This window comes from Rhodnius prolixus, unplaced genomic scaffold (genome assembly GCF_049639745.1).
Source record: "Rhodnius prolixus isolate KJV_2025 unplaced genomic scaffold, Rpr scaffold_4, whole genome shotgun sequence".
Taxonomy (NCBI): Eukaryota; Metazoa; Arthropoda; class Insecta; order Hemiptera; family Reduviidae; genus Rhodnius; species Rhodnius prolixus.
In genome coordinates this window covers 9683768-9700556 of record NW_027411614.1, presented here as the reverse complement: position 1 = coordinate 9700556, position 16789 = coordinate 9683768, and the positions used below count along the sequence as shown (strand labels likewise).

General features: G+C 38.9%; 1 protein-coding gene and 1 long non-coding RNA gene across 5 annotated transcripts in view; one reads left to right on the top strand and one right to left on the bottom strand.

Moving 5' to 3' along the window:
- Positions 1 to 16789, bottom strand: part of LOC141456206 (uncharacterized) — a 304563-nt gene that overhangs the window by 49428 nt on the left and 238346 nt on the right. For all 3 annotated transcript variants that reach the window (XR_012459651.1, XR_012459652.1, XR_012459653.1), the window contains one exon: positions 9653 to 9710. This is a non-coding gene — a long non-coding RNA (uncharacterized lncRNA). The remainder of the gene's footprint in view (positions 1 to 9652; positions 9711 to 16789) is intronic.
- LOC141456203 (T-box transcription factor TBX20-like) overlaps positions 1 to 16789 on the top strand; it is a 159443-nt gene that overhangs the window by 6135 nt on the left and 136519 nt on the right. The window lies entirely within an intron of this gene.

Here is a 16789-nt window from a genome sequence, read left to right as displayed (position 1 = left end):
TTGAATAACCTAAATTATTTACACATTAAATCTTCTTGAAAAAAATTGAATCACCTCTTCAAAATTAAGAGAACTGTTAGCTGTTCCATTTTTAAATTTTTTAATTTAGTACAATTTTTAATCAAGAGAAAGAACCAGGCGAATTTCTATATTATACACATAAACTTTGAAAGGTAATACTTAGGCAGTAATTAAGGAACTAGATGAGGCGGAAGCTGATTCCATCCTGTTCTACAGGCACAACACAGAAAATCACAGACTCCTATTTTTTTTTGTACGTACAGTCGACTTATTTTAATTACCTATAATTGTTCCACGAAAAATAAGCTAAAATAATATTTTATGAATACTAAAAAAAAAATTTTGGGGACTGGCGAATAGTGTCAGGGCTTGCTAATGTATTTATTTTGTTTTCAATTTTTCGACTACAACTGATCAAAAATAATTGATTAACAGTGATATCTGTTTAACCTATTATTAATGATGGTTTACTCGCTAAATATATATTATAGATTTCTCTGTAATTTTACTTTTTGTCCTAGTTTATTAACTAAGCTTTGGTTTTTATTGAAAAGTGGCGTTAAAAACGTACAACCGTTTTTCTCTATTTCTGTTTTAATTCTCACAGTTTTCTTTGAATTCGTGATTTTGTTTTTTGTATAAATCTTTAATTTAGATTTTATCTCTAGAAGATGAAATTGCAGTTTCACCGAGCGGCGTGGCGGCTAAAAGGTGGAAGTGATTAGAAATGCCAGCAAATTTTTCTATTTTTCTACCAATTGGTTATTTTTATAAATTCATTAAATAATGTTTTCAGATACTGTTCGTTTTGAAATAGTATTTCTAAGATTAAAAATAAGACTCTACTGCTCTAAGTTTTTGAATAATATTCCCGATAAAATGTATTCTATTCTTTGTTCTATGCATAAAGGGTTGTGTTCCCACTTGCCAATGTTCTTATGTCACTCTACCTTATATGCTTGCTTTCTTAATAATAATTTTTTTTTTTGCCTTTTTTTTGGCATTGGCTTTCGCCGTACAGCCAGCATCGTCTTGGTGCTTATCACTAGAATATCACTCACCCTCCATTCTTACTTATAAATACATTCGCTTCACACATTCATCCCTCTACTATATACAACTATTTACATGGATGGATCAGTACTCTACGTATATTCCTGCCATCCTTATAGCTTAACCGAAATTAAAATCACGTAATCCTTCTAATCGGCTATAACTCTTAAATACATTCATATTTCATTGCTAGCTCTGCTCTAGATTTAAGCACATAGATGTTGGTGGAGAATAGACTTCGTAGCGAAATGGTGCATCTAAATACCTGTATATGTCGTCAAACATTCGTTTCCTTTCCACCACATAACGAGGTTCATATCATTATTATATGTTTGAAATCCTCCTCCTCATTGCAATCTACGCAAAGAGGAGAGGACCTTTTGTTGATCCTGTGTAGATACGATCCGCACACCGCGTGATTCGCTCTCAGCCTGCTTATTGTCGTAATTAACCTATTCATTAGTGACAGTTCCCTTAAACCATGGTTGTCTAGGTAACTACTAGGAACTTAGTCTTACATTTAGAGATATATGTAGTAATCTTGGAGAATGAAATAGACGAATGATTGCTAACGAATTTTAAAATCTATCTATCGGTCTCTCTCACTTTCTGGGCCTTAAGTAGGACATTCCTGGTACAATCTGGTCTAGTAATCCTACTGAGTAGACTCAACTCTTGATCTTTTGCTAGCTTTAGGTGTAAGATCTCCATTCACTGGTTACCATGCTAGGTTACCACAGGAAAACCGGTTGCCTTTTTTGTTCTAATATCTTTTTTATATATATATATATTCCGCGAACAACAATTCAGATTACAATTAAACGCTATGAATTTATTTAATTAAAACGAAAATAATGTGAAAATTTTATCTTGTAAACAGGAAACATTAAATTTCTTCTCTTAGTGTCCGGACAGTTTTACGATCTTCTAAACAATAAAATTATGCAGTTTTTTTAAAGAGAGTGTACGTGTGCGTAAAACCATATGTAAAAAAAACAAAGGCTCATTTTGGGACCTAGTTAAATAAAAATTTTTTTAACGAAAACGCTAATAAAAACTGCACTGAACAAAGCAAAATATATACATAATATATTTGAGTTAATTTTAGAATTATAATTATAATTAACTTATTTATTGTACAAGGAATCTGCAATTCTCTGAAGTAGCAGTGATCGATAAAAACATCGATTTGACACTTCCTGCGACTGTTTGATTTTGAATAAAACGACTACATCCAAACATCAAATGTTTAAATTAACTTTTTTACTACGAGTAAAAGAAAGTACAAAAAATGAATAAAGATTGTCTTTTTTGACACTTTGTGGGTTTCGTTTATTAGTCAGATAGTATGCTAAATTCTGCTGAAAAGTAATGCTTGAGTCTAGGCGTGCTGTTTTTATCCAAGAAGTCGCCTAATATCACTTCTGTTGATAGAACATAAACGAGAAAACGCTGCTTTGAAGAAAATGCCGGCATTAATAAAGATGAAACGCTTTAATTGAATAATAATTAGCCCAGAGCTAGACTGTCGGATGTACATATGATGCTCAGGTTCGACATCTGGTAGAATTACTCTAATTTCCTCTTCGTTGGAGCCTCTGCAGCCCAAGTACGGAGTGGTCTGTAACGAGCGATCGGCATGGTAATAAAATGGCACGGTGTTCCAGTGAACAGAGACATTAAACGTGCTTACCTAGATAATAAAAAGCTAAATATTTTTACTATAATTGGCTCAATAAAATATACAATCGATTAATAGAATTATTTAACGAGTTCTCCTAACCTCGTTTTCTTTATTAAGAAAAACGAAATGGGGATGTAATAGAAAATGAATAATTAACTTTTGGAAATGATAAGGTGATGTTCATGGATAAGTAGGTGGCTGTCTAGTTGGGATGGCTCAGGATAGATTTATCATTGTCCAACGATCTGACCATTCAGCCAGTCTTATTGTTGCACTCAGAAGCACTACATCATACTGGTCAATTAAAAACTCGTTTGTAGCTACTTCTTCTTCATTAAATATCTTTCAAAGGAGGAAAAAAAAAAAAATCATTATTTAGAATAATTGAAGATGTTTAAGGAAAACGACAGGTGTAACATTTGGACATTAGTGCGCTGGACATCACGAGAATACTGTCCAAGTGTTTGTTGGTCTTTTTATGTTAATATTTATAAAGAACTAGAAGGAGTTACTGTTGGGAAAGTTGTATTTTTGGTCAATTGCTAATCGTAGGCATGGTCCTAAAAATAATGGATCTGTTCCCATAACCTCACTCAAAATTTTCTTCAGGTAAAATCAAATTAAAACGAGAGAAAATAATAGTTCGTGCTTCATCAGCGTATTTTTTATTTATTTATATTTTACTTTTTGTGAGAAGCTTTTGCGTAGTTTCAAGACTTTAATCGACAGTACTGGCCAAAAAAGCACCTTATGATCTATAGCAGGGATATCAAACTGGCGGAAGTGATTTTTTTGTGGCCCATTTTGTTCTAAAATTAAATAAAATAGAAAAATTTACTCTTAAAAAAGATCGAGGCAATACCGTATACACAAATTCCTTCCCTCGTTAACCCTTTAGCTACTGAAGACTAGTATACACGTAGCCCAGTGTCTTAACTGGAGGCCTGCGGCCGTGCATAAACACACTGACTCAATTCTGGCGACGTTTAAAAGAGATATGTCTGCCACTCTAAGTGGAATCCCAGAATGATTCGGTTTTAAAAGACGAAAAGGAAGCAGGAATTCCCAAAATATATTCTTAGGTTCTCAGTCTTTGATGCCAGATATAGCAAAACTTGTACGAGGAAATCGTTCGCCAAGTTTCGGGTAAAAAAGAATAATTTTCGTTTTATAAATACAATTATTTAGTATTTTAAATATCCTATCCACATTCTTGAATCCTCATTTTAGAATATAAATTTGACAAAATTTGTAAATGTGATGTGGCCCGCGTGCATCTTGCCTGTAGCACCAATTGGCCCGTGTTTAAATTGAGTTTGACACCCCTGATCTATAGGTATGATGAGCAGTCTAACAACTGACTCCTCTAGAATAGCCTGACATAAAAATAAAAAAAAATCTCTATTTTATGGAAGGGTTTATGTGAGTATTAGTATACGCCCGAAATCGGAGAGTCGAATCCAGATGGTTTTGCTCTTAGATTTTATACTCCTTGGAGTTTCTGCAAGACAATACACGTTGGCGGACAGCCTTGACTGCTCCATGAGAATACTATCACAGATGGAAGAGTGCACTGAAATAGATCCTGGTGCTAATTGTCTGATAAATAATTAATTTTTAATAGATATTAACGCTTCTTATTAATAAAAGAGTGTAATCAAAAAGAAATATAATTTGGAGCCGACTGTTCTATAAATGTGGCTTAATTTCAGGCGCATGCAGAGCATTTATAGATAGATAGATAGATAGTAGACGGGACGGGACCTATGCCCCAAGGCACCGCAGCCACAGAAGACTTATTGTGCCAGTCCCTTCTTAGTTCTAGTAGGCGAACCCTCCCCTCCTAAAGAGGTCAAGGACTTTCCCTACTAGTTCTTTTTGCGCTACTATCTCCTTCGGCCTCAACGTTCCAAAGGTTTCATAGCGCAAACGTTCGATTGCAACGCAATCGAACAACAGGTGAGAGGCCGTTTCCTCCTCTTCCTGACATAATCTGCACAACGGCTCCGAGCTGATAAGCCCCACCTTGCGCAGATGCTTCTTGAACCTACCGTGCCCCGTGAATAGGCCTGTAATCAGAGTAATCTGATTTCTGCCCAAACACAGGGTCTCTTTGGATCTTTGCTTACACAGCCAAGGCATCAAGGTCTTGCTGTGTTTAACCCCAGGGCACATCACCCAGTTCTTTTCGTGCTCCCTCCAGATCCAATCTCTGAGAGCCGCGCGAACCGAACCCCTGGTGATCCCCAGGACAGGCTCTGGACCGATGAAAGGAGTGTTAGCCCCATTCCTGGCCAGATAATCAGCTTTTTCATTCCCTTCAATACCCACATGACCCGGCACCCATTCCAACCGAACTTTGTTGTGCCGCGCCAGTAGTTCTAGGGCCTTCCTGCATTCCCAGACCAGGGAAGAGGTGATTCTGAAGGATACGAGAGCCTTCAGTGCAGCCTGGCTGTCCGAAAAGATGCGAATCTCCCTATTTCTAGGTTCCATCCGCAGGTTTTCCTCAGCGCATATTTTAATAGCAAAAACCTCGGCCTGGAAGACTGTGGCGTATCTCCCAAGAGATCTCTCAATGAGTACCTCGGGTTTGACCCCATACACTCCAGACCCAGTCCCACAGTCCATCTTGGAGCCATCGGTAAACCAAATGCCTCCCTTCCGGTACTGATCCGTCCAGTTTACCCTCCATTCAGTCCTCGGTTTAATACACACCTGAAAAGGAGTCTCGAAACTGTATTTAGGACAGATACTGTCCCCTGCCATGTCAATAACCGGCTCAGGGTCGACCTTATCTGAAATAATCATATGGCCAATACAGGAACTTATACGCCTCCATTGCCCATTGCTCGCCATTCTGTACGCACTGGCCCTTGCCTCCGCCTGAATAACATATTGAAGCGGAGCCAACCCCAGAAGTACCTCCAGCGCCGCAGTAGGGGTGCTACTAAAGGCCCCCGTGATCATCAGACAGGCCAGTCTCTGCACCCTTGCTAGAGCCTTAATTGCCGTCTGTTGTTCAGTCTTCCTCCACCACACCACTGAACCGTACGTGATGATAGGTATGACTGTACGTGAGTAGAGCCAGTGGGTCATCTTTGGGCTAAGACCCCACGTCTTCCCACAGGTTCTAGTTATTCCACAAAGGGCCTGTTTAGCCCTTAATGTAACTCTCTCTATCTGCGCCTTCCAAGTGAGTCTGGTATCCAGGACAATGCCCAAATACTTGACCTCACCCGACACATCCAGAGTTTTACCAAAAAAATCGAAGGTTTTTGTAGCTCTCCTTGTCCCTTCTCCTTGTAAAGGGAACCAGAGAAGTTTTAGAAGGGTTCACTGAAAGCTCTACCCTTCTACACCAATTTTCTATAACCTTGAGAGCTTCCTGCATGAGTTCAGCCACGATTGTCTCATGTCTACCCCTGACCACTACAGAAATATCATCTGCATAGCCAAGGACCGAGAACCCACGAAGGTCTAGCACCTCAAGTAACTCATCTACGACCATACACCAAAGGAGCGGGGATAGAACCCCCCCCTGAGGGCACCCCCTAACTGTCGTTAACTCCAGCGATTCCCCAAAAAGGGTCGCTGTAATTCTCCTTGACGATAGCATGTTACAGATCCATCTTGAAACAGTGGACTCTACGCCATGTCTATCCATCGCCAAGGCAATTGAACTGTAGGTAGTGTTGCTGAAGGCACCCTCAATATCCAGAAACACGCCCACAGCTGTCTCCTTGCAAAATACCGAAGCCTCCAACTCCTTAACCAGGCAATGGAGGGCTGTCTCGCAAGATTTGCCTATTTGGTAGGCATGCTGATTGGCATGCAGAGGCCGTTGCTTTAAAGCCACCTCCTTAATATACATGTCAATCAGTTTTTCTAGCACCTTCAACATGAACGATGTTAGACTAATTGGTCTAAATTCCTTCGCCTGGGTATGAGTTCTCTTCCCGGGCTTTGGAATAAAGATAATTTTTACAGGCCTCCATGCCCTAGGGACATGGTTGAGTGCCAAGCATGCCCTCATTATCCTGCATAAAATAGGAGTAATTAAATCTTTCCCCTGCTGCAAAAGGGCAGGGAAAATGCCATCAGGACCCGGGGATTTATAGGGCTTAAAATAGTTGACAGCCCAGACCACCTTATTGTAGGTAATGCAGTATTTAGCCACGGCCCAGGTTTCTCTGGTCCCCCGACACCTATCGGGTCCCAGAGTATCCTCACCATGCTGTCCTGACTCAATTACCTTCGAATCGGGAAAATGAGTTCTCATGAGACACTCCAATGTGTCTCTCCCCGATTTGGTAAAAATCCCTTCCTCGTTCCTGATGGTACCCAGGGCACCCCCTGGACTTTTTGATATTATGCGATGGAGCCTAGCCCCCTCCGAGGTCATCTCTACCTCTTCACAGAGCTTCCTCCAAGCATCTCTTTTAGCCTTTCTAATGGCTATGTTGTAAGAAGTTAGGGCCTCACGGTACTCCTTCCATGTACCCCTTCTTTTAGCTACATTGAACAGTTTCCTAACTTTTCTGCGGAGCTCCTTCAGCTGGTTATTCCACCAGCCTACTTTCCTGTTAGATGTCATCACTGTCTCCGCACAGTTCTCCCAGTAGGCCTCCTTGATGACGCCCTGAAGTCTCTCAGCAGCTTCATCAATGTCCATCCGGGTCCTAAAGTTATTGTTGACTGTATCAATGTTTGCGCTGAGATCCCGTCTAAACGAGTCCCAGTCTGTTCTCCTAGGGTTTCTGTAAGTAACCACCTCCTTACAGTCAAACCCAATGTCGAACCTAATATACATGTGATCCGAAAGTGAGGGGACCCCCGACACATGCCAGTTCCTAACAAGGGTCGATACAAAATTAGTTCCCAAAGTTAGGTCGATCACTTCCCTACGAATAGAGTTGTGGAAGGTGGGTTCTTCTCCCTCATTTATAACATGCAAATTATTCGCACTAATGAAGTCCAGAAGATACTTACCTCTCTGATTGGTTCCTGAGCTGCCCCATACCTCATTATGGGAATTAGCATCACACCCAATCAGTAGTTGCAGTCCTCTCTCCCTACACCGGTTGGTCAGATACTGCATCTCCTCCGATGGGGGAGGGACTGTAGAGTCATATGGAAGATAAGTCGAGGCCACGACAATCTCCCTGGCCTCCTTATCCACATGTAGCTTCACCTTTATTGCGGTCTGGTCTCTGAAACAAAATTCCATTAGCAGTAAAGAGGTAATGTTTTCCCTAACAAAAATACATGTCCTGGGATTGTCAAGGTTATGGTCATAATAAATCTTACCTTTCGCTTCGCCAAGTCCTGCAATTCGCCCCCGTACCAGCCAGGGTTCCTGGATGAGGACAATGGCGATATCTTCCTCCTCGATGAATTTTACTAGAGCTGCAGACGCCCCTCTACTGTGATGGAGGTTCACCTGAAGCAACCTCCATCGATTCAGGGGGGTCATGAGCTGCAGCACCAGTAGAAGTCTTCGAAACTACCCTGAGTCTGACCACTTCGAGTCCTAGAAAAACCTCGAAGTTAGTCCCCTTCAACCTACTCAGGGCCTGTTCCGATATTTCGAACACAAGAGTTTGACCCTTGGGCTCGATTTTCCTATTTAGGAGCCTCCATTCCGCTATATCCAAGCCCTCGTTTTGAACGAGCAGCTTGTCCAAAATAACGGACGGAGTAGTATTCTTGAGAGCGCCAGGTACCCACATAGCCACCTTAGCCGCCCTCACGATATCTCTGGCAGGACCCACCCTCAGCTTAGCTCCCTCACCCAACTGGAGCTCCGGAACCACCCTCTCCAACCAAAGTCTCGCATCCTCACCCTCGCAAGCGAGAATGAGTGCACCTTTGGAGAGAAAGCAGCTCCGAAACTGGGGTCCGATGCTGCCAGTACATTTCTCACTACAGATCTCCTCCACCAATTTCTGCTGAAGAAGATCCGCTTGCTCCTCCGACAAAAAGTCATTCGGATAGGAGTCAAGAACGATGGCCATCTTTTGAGCACAGAGAGCGTCCCTGAAGGAGCCCGTAGGCCTTTCCTCTGGGAGTTTCACTCTCTTGCTACCCTGCGCCACCGCCTTCTCCGACGCCGAACTTGGAGTACTGACCTCCGACCTAGGCCTCTTAGGGGTCTGACTTGCCTGTAGCACCAATTGGCCCGTGTTTAAATTGAGTTTGACACCCCTGATCTATAGGTATGATGAGCAGTCTAACAACTGACTCCTCTAGAATAGCCTGACATAAAAATAAAAAAAAATCTCTATTTTATGGAAGGGTTTATGTGAGTATTAGTATACGCCCGAAATCGGAGAGTCGAATCCAGATGGTTTTGCTCTTAGATTTTATACTCCTTGGAGTTTCTGCAAGACAATACACGTTGGCGGACAGCCTTGACTGCTCCATGAGAATACTATCACAGATGGAAGAGTGCACTGAAATAGATCCTGGTGCTAATTGTCTGATAAATAATTAATTTTTAATAGATATTAACGCTTCTTATTAATAAAAGAGTGTAATCAAAAAGAAATATAATTTGGAGCCGACTGTTCTATAAATGTGGCTTAATTTCAGGCGCATGCAGAGCATTTATAAGTCCCCGCACGAAGTTTTTTTGTTAGTAAGTAGTTCAGTATGGAACTACCCCGTCTATGACACATCGAGCCCAAAAAACACGCATTAACAGATCAAAACTCATCAATATTATCCCCGCATTGTGGGACCATACACTTACTTTAAACTTGAAATTAACGGGACACGAGAAAAAGTTAGTCAGAACTTTCTCTTAAATAAAGTTCCTTTTTCCAAAATCAAAATTAAATTTAATTTAAAAACAAAATTACACCAACAAAGATGAATTTAAAATGAACTCACCTGCCTCGTGTATCCTCACAGCAAGATCTTCAAGCTGCCTTAGATCTCTCTGTCCGTCCTAAAAATTAGTTTCTCAGTTAGATTCAAAAGGAAATTCAATATTACAATAGTATTTATTAGCTCTCTGTAAATGGAGCTGTCATTTTGTTTACGAAAAACATTTCATTGTGTTTCACCTGTAGGTAAACAGAATTAAGAAATCACAAAAGGGAAAAAAGAAAAATCAGGAAGGTAGAAGAACTTGAAAACATAGTAATGTGGAAAATACGACGTGAAACAAGCGTGAAAACTGAACCAATTTCTTGTTTAAAAAAAAAGAAGAAAAAATGCTGAAGGCCTAAAGTGTTTTGTTGTTGGCTAAGTTGGTGTGTGTGTGTTATTGTATGTGAAGGAATGATAGTGTTAGTGAGGTGGGAAAGACCCTCCTTAGCCCTTACAAATAGCCAACAAAGAAGGTGTATCAGTTACGGTCCACACGAGCTTATATCGGAGATGTGGGTCTCCTCATTATTGTAAAGCAGAAAACTTTAGAAATGAAGTCAAAGTAATGTAAACTTATGCATTGTAGTTGAACAAAGTCATTTCTTTTCTGACCAGTTTCTCATGCGTGTTCACCTTTATTTTTGTGAGAAATATTATACTTGACTTTTCTAAAATTCAGAGAAATTTTTCTAAAATAATTTTAAAAGAAAAAAATATTTTGAAATACTGAGTTCCTTTAATTTACCTATTCTTAGATCTTGAAAAAGTTATATAGTATCTTAAATGCTTTCTTGAAACTTAAACTAGACTGTACTTCTCTGTAATTGTTCTTTCTACATTACTTTACTTCTTGTTATACTTATATATTTTTACTGTGGTGGGCCAACTCCCGCAGCATGATACCCGGGAGTCTTTTTCAATGCACTACCGGCCTCCGGATAGAGTTCTTCTGTAATCAAACAGTCCATCACCGGTCAATCAGCTGTAAAAAGATAAAAAATCTAAGAGTCTCAGGAGTGTAGTGATGTATCCATGTTTCATCCACAGTGACGAAACGACGCTTAAAGTCCTGCGGATTCTTCTGGAACAGCTGCAAACCGTTCTTGCAACACTTCACACGATTTCGTTTTTGGTCAAGCGTGAGCAATCGCGGCACCCATCTTGCGGATAGCTTTGTCATGTCCAAATGTTGATGCAAAATATTATGTACCCGTTCATTCGAGATGCCCACAGCACTAGCAATCTCACGCACCTTCACTCTTCTGTCATCCATCACCATATCATGGATTTTATCAATGATTTCTGGAGTAGTAACCTCAACAGGGCGTCCAGAACGTTCAGCGTCACTTGTGCCCATATGGCCACTACGAAAATTTTGAAACCACTTATAAACTGTTCTAATCGAAGGTGCAGAGTCACCGTAATGTTTATCAAGCTTCTCTTTAGTCTCCTTGAGGCGTTTTGCCTTTCATAAAGTAGTGTTTAATCAACACACGAAATTCTTTTTCGTCCATTTTTTGAAAATCACTCGACTTCCTCGATTCAAACGAATGCCAAACACAAAGAAATAGACCGATCTGGCTGAAACTTGGTGTATGTTCTTCCAAGAGATGCTACTAACTAAACATAACCTCGATACGCGCCAGTAGTGCTATCTCTCTGACTTTGCACGGACTTTTCAAACGACCCTCGTACTTTTTGGTTTCATCTTAAGGAAAACCGTTATTAATTGTTCTATTGAATACCTTTCAGAGTTGAATGGCTAACTTTACTACTTGAACCTATAAGAAGAGGCTGTGAAGTTTGCCATAAAAATGAATCGCAAAACCAGCAATTATAATCACGAAACAAAAGTTTAAAATACCCACTTCAATTAAATTTCTATTTTCGAAAAGAATTAATTGGAAAAGAGAACGAACTGAAGGTTGTGCGAATGGTACACCCCCTCATGCCTGTTTTGGTTCACACCTTTTTCGAAAATAATCAGGATAAAATCACATTTATTATTAAAAGAAAAATAGGCAATCAACATTTCCAAATGAAAGCTACAAATTACTGTAAGAATTTATTATGTAATAAAATATGCATATTATAATTTTAAAAATATGTTTGATCGTGTTAAAGAAATAAGATATGAATGAACTTTCTTAATTTATCGTATGCTGGAAGCCTACACATTATGTCGGCAGCACCGCAATGCCTTTACGATTTACGAACTAACAACCTACTTACACGCCTACCGGTGTTTCGTTAAGGAACTCATCAGCTGGTTTTCAAGCAAGATTTTAATTTATTTCCTCAAGGATAACTGGAAAAGTGGAAAATAATTTTTAACTTAGAATATGTTAAATCTTCCCACTATAAATTCCCTCTCATATTTCCCCGCACCTCCAGTTACCTGGCAAAATAAATATTGAATCTAGAGCAGCCAGCCAAGGCCGGAGGGAAGAAAACCATTTGGAAAATGGCAACTTTTAAGGATAGTAAATCCTTGGGCTTTTCAAGGAGTGTGTAAGGTCTGCTTGGGGAACGTCATAAATTTTCTTTCACCACCCCTTTTTTCTTGGTTATTTGTACTCCACAGTCTTTACATTTCCATATGAGCTATCTGAGAAATAAGGATGTGCAAGTAAAGATGTACGTTCCTTCATTGGTGATGCACTGCTACTGGCCACCAGTATCAAATATTTCATAAGGATTTGGTTTTCTCCTCATACACTATCGGCCTGTATAATTTACACCTGATTTCTGGGGAATCTAACTAGAAGTTATTGTGCTTCCTGGCGTTCGTCCTGTTCATTCAACAGAATGATCTCCAACAATGTTGAAGATATACCAGAACCATTGCTGATAACTAATCTTCTGGGAATTACGTTAATATAATCGCACCATCTTCAAAGAGTCATGAGCAATGCTAAGTTAGTCTATTCAAAAATAATCCTGATATATTTTTAGAATTTTGCCGTCATCCATTTCTTCTATTTTTGCTTATAGTTTAAGAAATTGGCAAGAAACAGCCCTGGATGAGACGAGATTAGAAAATCAAAAACAAAGCTTAAAATAAGTTGAAAGGTACTTTAAGATCTGATAGATGAACGTAAGTCCAAAACTGTTTCGAGATATATCGTGTACATCGTGTACTTAGAATGGATTTGTAGTTTCTCTTATTCCTTACTTTGAAACCAAACGGGTTTTCAATTTTGATTTTTCACACCGAAAATACACGTTTTAAATTAGTCTGAACTCGAAAACTTCTTATCGGTTCCTTTGGTATTATGCTTTGAATTATCAATTCAGCTCAGCCCATATTGTCATTTATGAACTAAGTTTTTTGTACAAGACTTTATAAATAAATCCATGCACTTACAATTGACGAAATCATGTACATCGAGTAGCATTCTGTGACTTTTTCAGAAAATCATTTTCGACTACTTGGAACAAAGCCAAAAACTGCTAGTTTAGCTTTAAAGAAATAAAAATAAATGGAAACAATTTAGAAAACTATAGTTCATAAATTAGATTTAATAAGGTTCACAATTTGAGGAGCAAAATGTAACATAGATTAGTGAAAGATTATTGTTCAACAACAATAAAAACGCGCCAAACACATTCTGTTAGACTTAGTAAGAGAAAAATACAATTTTAGAAGAAGCCAAAACTTCTTTATTTTATTTGCTGGAGGTAGCGTGAGGGATTTAGAGTAAAGGTAAAATAACTAAAAGAACTTAGTGGTTTCTAGCCTTTCTGTTGAAAGTTTGTCCCTTTTTTTTATAACCTAAACCATAAGGTGCTTATATACTTTTGCAAGTATCAAGTTCACTCTAAGAACACATATGTACTTTCAAAACCCTCCTCGTCTGAGGGAAACATGTACACAGTATAATACTTGATTGGTTGCTGACCTAAGCTGGTTTTACGCTTCACTATACCTTCTTATTATATATCTTTTCTCTGGTTTACGAACCTTATTCAATCCTTGTCCTGCAAGTTACAAAAGTAAGGCTTATCCTTATTTCTTAGTTCCTTTCTTTCTGTCAAGTATGGTGATGGCAGCTTTCTTTATATCTACAAGGGCTCATCTTCTTTCCCGCTTACAGATAAATGGAAAAGTTATAAAGTCATTCTGAAGAAAAGAAACAGGCGAAGAAAATCAGCTTTCCCCATCAATGTTACCAACGCTTAAAATTATATTTTATTATTATTACATCTTTTTTTTTCGATTTAAGGTACATCAACATTTGATTTATGAAGCTTGTTTCAATGCCCTGATGGCCTCCGGATGGGTTCTCATGTTGCAGACTACACTGTCCATCACCGGTCAGTGAGCTGTAAGAAGCTCTTAAAAAGCGAAAATCTAAGGAACCCGGGAACTCCGAGAGGAAATCCTGTACGCTAATGCTGAGCTACGCGTGTTTTATAGTAAATTCAATATTTTTAGAAAAAAATCTCTAGCTGTTTGAGAGGTAATGTCCAATACTATTCTATTCTATTCAAACGACGAATCAGATGAAATGTATTTCAAAGAGAGGGATTTTTTGATTTTTTTGTTTTGTTTAAGAGCTAATTATTTTCTTTTAGTTTAGTAATCAAGTGCGATATCTTGGACTGTACGAGACTCAGACGAATTGATCTCAATCTTAGATATAAAATGTTAAAAAGACTACTCCACAAACATTCAAAACTGACCCTGCCGAACAAAAGAAAACTATACACCGCCCTACTTGCCCCAATATGGACGTACGGAATACAACTCTACGGAAGCGCCAAAAAATCGAACATCAACCGACTTCAATCCTTACAATCTAAATTTCTAATAACAATAGTTAACCCTCCCTTCTACGTCTCCAATCACACAATACACTCAGATCTAAATATTCCTCTCGTTTCTGAAATAGTCCAATCACGTTACACAAAACTCCACTCAAATCTACACAGTAATTACAACCCTCTGATCCACAATAATTTCTACCAGAACTCTTTCTTCAAATCCACATCGTAGACTAAAGCGGCGGTGGCCAAGCGACCATCTCAATACATAACGCCAATCTTCTAGGATGGTTGCTCTGCGTAAGCTTGCCAACATGGCGAACTAACGTCTTCCATCAATTGGGTGTGTGTGTATATATAGCGTAATTTTCTTATCTCTCATCTCATAGGCTTATAGGTGTACAGTTGCAAAATAAGTAGACAAGAACAAAGAATAGTTTGCATAAAGAGACCATTTTATAAAGATAAGTATTTTCGAATTCTGCGAGTCACTAAATATGAATTTCCAGTGCCAACTCGATTTCGTTTTCAGCTATAAATTTTACCACTATGTCAATATTTCCTGCTACAATCAGCAATGATAAACAGTGAAAATCAATAATAATTTTCCAGCTACCTAGCGATAATGTAGATAATAAATAAAGTAGGTTAGTCATGCTAGGTAGGAAATGACGATAGTGCTGACTCGGAAGATGGGTGTTGTTATTGTCGTGGAAATGAATGTCCGTTAGCTTCCCCTATCCATCAACAATCTGTTGGTTGTGGCGAACACCCAGAATACAACCTCTGTGTATGTATGTGGTAGTAAGATTGTAACACACTGTGTGATAGCATCTTTCTATTAAGAGTGTAGCCGTGTTACTGTGTGACATTAGTAGAGTTTGTAGTGAAGCAAGAACTACATGTTGCCTCTTTTGAGGTGGTCCACCCCCACCCCCCCCCAGAGCACTAGAATCTAAGTGGTAGTAATGGGACTGTCCCAAACAGGAAGGTACCACATTACCTTCCACCTCTTCTCCGCTTCTCGCTTACACAACGTTGATAAAAAGAAATGTATTTTTAAGTGCTGCGGACTCAGAGAGCCTAGTAGAAGACATTGTCTCCAGCGCTTCCTCTTCATCGCCCTGCCCGCTCCTGCAGGTGTCACCTGGAAATAGTTTCACTAAAAACAGAAACAAAAAAAAAACAGGCAAGGAAATCATTCACTAATGACTATTTCTACTCCGCACGCTCTTCTCGCTTTTTATTTCAGCCCAGGGACAAAAAGAAACCGTTTCCAGCACGGTCCACTTTATAAATGTCAGTAATAAAATCCATATTTACAGTAGCACCGTAATAGAAAACATGGTAATGCCTTAATTTTGTACGGATTTCTATTGGTCAGGCTCGGTAAGGTAAAACGTATTTTGGTTTCTAAAATAAATGATAAAAACGGATGACACATTATTAGAATTGGATAATTCCATTTTTCGTTTTGTTTTTCGTGTTTCAAGTTTCTTTATCTTTCCATACCTAATAGTGACACAACGATTCCTTCAATTCAGATACTCAGATCGGTAGAAGAATGGTTAGAAACATGGAAAGTTCACAATAATGAAACCCAATTCTAAAATGTCGCATCACTTTCCTTCCGATCTGCAACAATTTATCTTCTATTCTTCCTACCAAAATGGTGCACTACATTAGGCTATTCAAAGACTGAAGATTAAACTGAAACCATCTTATATGACTAAACATTCATTGACTACTGAAAAGATTGACAACAGATTCAGTCACACCCTAAACAAAGAAAGACATTAAATGCAATACGATTTTAATACCTATCCTGAAGTACGGGATTGATATACGAAGTTCAACCTAGCTCAAGACCTTTTTTTTCGTCGATGCAATCGTTGACGCTCCTTTAAACATCCAAAGATACTTTGATATTCTTTTAGTTAATTCAGTCACCCAATCCCGCTGTAAAAAATTCCACTAATCCCTACAATTTCACTCTAGTTCCCTCTAGTCAATCACCTCTTACACCAACCCAGATAAAGCTTCCAGGCGTTCAGTAGCTTTCCTATTTCTTTTTATCGAACGGCGACAGCAATTAGTTACCTGAGCTTATTGGGGGTTTTGCCACTGGGCACAAATTAGCTTCTCGCCTCGGAGTATTCAAGTCCGCGAGGGAAAGCTTGTCTAAGTGTAGTGTTATCAGTGTTATCTATAGCATATGTTTGATTATAAATAAAATTAAATAAATCTTTATTCACTGTCAAGAATGCTTTTATACCCTTGAGATGAGACATTCCAATATTTATCTTTGAATTTATCCGTGGTAGCACGCACGGTCATTTGTATCCTTGACTGGTTTAGGACTTTTAGTCATCATCAGATATGTTAATC